Raw genomic sequence first — 5,852 nt, forward strand, 5'->3', positions numbered from 1 at the left:
CCCTTCTCTGAGGGACTATTGGTAATTAATCATCCTATAATTGGGGTGTTTTGTTTTTCAATTGTGTAGCCTCTGAGAAATTACCCATATACCAGTAAATATGCCCCATTAAAGCTTGACATATTATAAAAATGAATTGAAAAATTAAACACAAGCAAGTTATTTCTGTAGTAAGGGAAAGAAGATAATTATGAAAATTATGTTACTTATGTCTCTTGCAGTAAAATTTGTTTTATGTGACTAAAATTAACTTTAAGTTTAAATCAGACAGAACAGAAAAACCAAAGATGAAAAACATGAGAAATCCAATTATAATTGATCATATACAGACTGGTTCTGAAATCCTATATCATTGTCTATCTGGCTATCACACTAGCTTTCATAAGGCTCTCATGAAAATGATATGCTATATGATATTATATTTTATGTATAGTGGCTTATAATAAAACTAAGTGTAATGAGTTACATTATAAGTAAATATAGTTTTTAAATTAGTCTCCTTCCTATAAGTTGTGTAGACAAAATATTGCTGCAGGGTTGTTTTGATTTGCTTTTCCCTGGTGACAAAGGATGTTGAACATTTTTTCAGACACTTCTCAGCCATTAGATATTCCTCACCCAAGAATCCATTTTTAGCTCTGTACCCCATTTTAACAGGTTATCTGGCTCTCTGGAGTCTATCTTCTTGAGTTCTTTGTATATTTTGGTATTAGTCTTCCATGGGGTGTAGGATTGGTAAAGATCATTTCCCAATCCATTGGTTGCTGTTTTGTCCGAATGACAGTGTCCTTTGCCTTACAGAAGCTTCGCAGGTTTATGAGGTCCCTTTTGTAGATTCTTGATCTCAAACATAAGACAGTGGTATTCTGTTCAGGAAATTTTCCCCAGTGCCCATGTGTTCAAGGATCTTCCCCACTTTTTCTTCTATTAGTTTGAGTGTATCTGGTTTGATGTGGAGGTCATTGATCCAATTGGACTTAAGCTTTGTACAGGGTGATAGCAATGGATCGTTTTGCATTCTTCTACATGCTGACCTCCAGTTGAATCAGCACCATTTGTTGAAAATGCTATCTTTTTTTCCACTGGATGGTTTTAGCTCCTTTGTCATAGATCAAGTGACCATAGATATGTAGGCTCATTTCTGGGTCTTTGTTTCTATTCCTTTGAGCTACCTGCCTGTCTCTGTACAAATACCATGTATTTTTTTTATCACTATTGCCCTTTAATACTGCTTGAAGTAAGGAATGGTGATTCTCCCAGAAGTTCTTTTATTGTTCAGTATAGTTTTCTTTATTCCTGGTTTTTTGTAATTCTAAATGAATTTGTAAATCACTCTTTCTCACTCTATGAAGAGTCCATTTGAAGTTTGAATGGGGATTGCATTAAATCTTTAGATTGCTTTTGGCAAATGGCTGTTTTTACTATATTTATCCTGCCAATTCATGAGCATATGAGGTCTTCCCATCTTCTGAGATCTTCTTCAATTTCTTTCTTCAGAGACTTGAGCTTCTTGTCATACAGATTTTTCACATGCTTGGTTAGAGTCACAACAAGATTTTTATACTATTTGCTACTATTGTGAAGGGTGTCATTTCCCTAATTTCTTCCTCAGCCTGTTTATCCTTTGAGTAGAGGAAGGCAACTGAATTGTTTGAATTAATTTTGTATTCAGCTGTTTTGCTTAAGTTGTTTCTAAGGAATTGCAATTCTCCAGTGGAATTTTGGCGGTCACTAAAATATGCTGTTATATGTTCTGCACATAGTAATTTTTGATTTTTTTCCATTTTCTATCCATTTCACCTCCTTTTGTTGTCTGAATTCTCTGGCTAGGACTTCAAGTACTATAAGGAATAGGTAGGGAGTTAGTGTGGAGACTTATCTGCAGTCTATGATTTTAGTTGGACTGCTTCAAGCTTCTTTCCATTTAGTTTAATCTTGGCTACAGATTTGCTGTATATTACTTTTACTATGGTAAGATATGGGCCTTGAATTTCTGATCTTTCCAAGACTTTGCCATGAAGGGTTGTTGAAATTTCTCAAATAGTTTCTCAGCATCTAATGAAATGATCATGTGGTTTTTTTATTTCGGGTTTGTTTACATAGTGGATTACATTGATGTATTTCCTTATATTGAACCTTTCCTGTATCCCTGGAATGAAGCCTACATGATCATGATGGATGACCGTTTTGATGTGTTCTTTGATTCAGTTTGCAAGAATTTTATTGAGTATTTTTGTGGCAATATTCATAAAAGAAACTGGTCTGAAGATCTCTTACATTGTTGGATCTTTGTGTAGTTTGTGGTTAAGTATAATTGTAGTGTCATAAACAAAATTGTTTCTGTTTCTATTTTGAGGAATAGTTTGGACAGTATTGGTATGAGGTCTTCTATGGAGGTCTGATAGAACTCTGCACTAAACCCATCTGGTCCTGGTCTCTTATTTGTTGGGAGACTTTTAATAACTGCTTCAATTTCTTTAAAAGTTATGGGATTCTTTAGATGGTTTATCTGATCCTCATTTTACTTTAGTACCTGATAAATGTCTACAAAATTGTCCATTTCATTCAGCTATCCAATTTTGTTGAATATGCTTTTGTCTGATGTTTTTTTTAATTTCCTCAGACTCTATTGTTATGCTTCCCTTTTCTTTTCTGATTTCCTTAATTTGGATATACTCTCTGTGTCCTCTGGTTAGTCTGGCTATGGGTTTATCTAGCTGCTGATTTTGTCAAAGAACCAACTCCTGGTTTTGTTGATTCTTTGTATAGTCCTTTTTGTTTTTACTTGGTTGATTTTAGCCCTGAGTTTGATTATTCCTGCCTTCTACTCCTCTTTGGTGAATATGCTTCTTTTTGTTCTAGAGATTTAGGTGTACCGTTAAACTGCTGTTCTCTGCTATTTTACTTGGAGGTACTCAGAGCTAAGAGTTTTCCTCTTGGCACTGTTTTCATCATGTCCCATTAGTTTGAATATGCTGTTCTTTCATTTATATTAAATTCTAAAAAAGACTTTAATTTCTTTCTTCCTTGACAAAGTTATCCTTGAGTAGAGCATTTTTCAACTTCCAATTATATGTGGGCTTTCTGTCATTATTGTTGTTATTAAAGACAAGCTTTAGTCCATGGTGATCTGATAGAATGCATGGGATTATTTCAATCTTCCTGTATCTGCTGAAGCTTCTTTTGTGACCGATTATATGGTCAATTTTGGAGAAGGTACCATGAGGTGATGAGAAGAAGTTATATTCTTTTGTTTTGGGATGAAATGGTCTATAAATATCTGTTAAGTCCATTTGGTACATAACTTCTGTTAGTTTCTCTAGGTTTCTGTTTAGTTTCTGTCTCCATGATCCATCCATTGATGAGAGTCGTGTGTTGAAATCTCCTAATATTATCTTGTGAGATGCAATGTGTGTTTTGAGTTTTAGTAAGGTTTCTTTTTTTTTTATTATGCATTTCTTTTTATTTGTTCTTTTTTTTTTTTATTAACTTTAGTATTTCTTATGTACATTTCGAGTTTTATTCCCTTTCCCGGTTTCCGGGCAAACATCCCCTTCCCTCCCCCCCTTCCTTATGGGTGTTCCCCTCCCCACCCTCCCCCCATTGCCGCCCTCCCCCCGACAGTCTAGTTCACTGGGGGTTCAGTCTTAGCAGGACCCAGGGCTTCCCCTTCCACTGTTGCTCTTACTAGGATATTCATTGCTACCTATGAGGTCAGAGTCCAGGGTCAGTCCATGTATAGTCTTTAGGTAGTGGCTTAGTCCCTGGAAGGTAAGGTTTCTTTTATGAATATAGTTGCCCCTGCATTTGGAGCATAAATATTCACAATTAAAGGTTCATCTTGCTGTATATTTCTTTTGATCATTATGAGGTGTCCTTCCTTATCTGTTTGATGACTTTTGGTTGAAAGTCGATTTAATTCAATATTAGAATGGCTACTCCAGCTTGTTTCTTAGGACCATTTGCTTAGAAAGTTGTTTTCCAGCCTTTTAGTCTGAGGTAGTGTTCACTTTGTATCTTGGCCGTGTTTCTTTTATGCAGCAAAATGCTGGGTCCTCTTTAAGTATCCATTCTGTTACTCTTTGTCTTTTTATTGGAGAATTGAGTCCATTGATGTTAAAACATATTAAGGAATAGTGATTTTGTTTCCTATTATTTTTGTTTGTTAGAGGTAGAGTTATGTTTGTGTGGCTTTCTTCTTTTGGTTTCATTCATTGTTTGTTTTCTTGCGGGGGAGGGTGGAGAACTCAGCTTTGATGATGCCAAGTAGTCTTGGTTTCTGCTAAGTAGGTTCCTGAGCTTGCTTCTCACCATCAGGTTGTTTCTGGTGTGAACTTGTCTTGCTGACTCTAACAGTGGCTTGGCCCTCCTATAAGTCTGTGTGTCAGCACTCTTATAGACCTGTATTTTCAGCTGGAACTGGGAACAAAGTGCTGCTCCTGGGTTTATGTGATATTAAGCCACCAGACAGGTTGATTGGTGCAGAAAACTTGGTCTTACCTCTGCCTTCAGGTGTGTAGGTGCTCCTGGCAATTGGCTTCCATCTCTTGGCACAGGCAGATACTCAAAGTGACCGGCACCTAACTGTTCCCAGGTCCTTTTGCCCAAATGGCAAAGGCTTTGTCTTCCTTCAGGAATGTGGGCAGTAGTTGTTGTCTCCTCTGAGCTCTCAGGATTGTCTGTGCTTCTGTGAGTCTAGCTATTTTCCTCCGTGTGATTTTCAAAAAAAAAAAAACAAATTTTTAAACATGAGTATTTGGCTACCTACCTTCTTAAGTCAAGTACAACAGGATCCTATCACACTGAATATAATACTCCATCAAATGGAATATATTTGAATACTGGGTAAAATACTCAAAAAATAATTATTTCATAGGATAACTCAGGTTTTGTGTAAAGGATCATTTTAGAAAACTGAAAAAAAAATTATGTTTCTACTTGAGGAGGTCCTCAATATGTGTGTGTGTGTGTGTGTGTGTGTGTGTGTGTGTGTGTGTGTGGTGTTGTGGTTTGTATCAATTCTAGATCACATAAGAGGTAATTGTTTCATGGTTTATAGAAAAAAGTTGGAATTATATGTACTAAAATAGTTACATGTTAGAAATATAGATACACATAAACTTACATGAACAATAATCATTTCCCCAAGATTCTCAAAATATATAAATGTTCATTCATTAAGAGACAGATAATGGAGGGGCTGGGGATTTAGCTCAGTGGTAGAGCGCTTACCTAGGAGGCACAAGGCCCTGGGTTCGGTCCCCAGCTCCGAAAAAAAAAGAACCAAAAAAAAAAAAAAAAAAAGAGACAGATAATGGAATTATGTTTTCAAAGTTGCAATTTCATTTCTTAAAATGGCAATAAATAGTTCACATTATTGTGGAAGACTATAAATCATAAATATGTATATAATATGCTTAATATTATACAGTAAAGAAGATAAACCAAATCTTTTATCAATTTTTGGAAAATAATGGTTTGTTGAAGTTTTCTAATTATATTTTAATATCAAGAGCTCAATATTTGTTTTGAAAATATTTTATTTCAAAAATAAAAACATGTATATATTTTAAAAAGTACCAGCAATAAGAATTAAAATTATAACAATAAAAAACAACCTGTAGAACATTGTGTAACAACATAAATTTTAAAAACAAGAGGGCAGTGATAAAGAAGTGTTATTCTTGGTAAACTTAATTTACTGTTCTCTTAATTAGCAGTTCAGGAATTTATCCAAAAGTAATTTACTCACAATTTCACTAAGTAGAATTAACAAATAATTAACTTTCTGAGGACAATTAATGAGGAAATTATTTCATGAAATTACATAAACAATTTTCTACAGTGACTGC

This window comes from Rattus rattus, chromosome 3 (assembly GCF_011064425.1).
Source record: "Rattus rattus isolate New Zealand chromosome 3, Rrattus_CSIRO_v1, whole genome shotgun sequence".
NCBI lineage: Eukaryota > Metazoa > Chordata > Mammalia > Rodentia > Muridae > Rattus > Rattus rattus.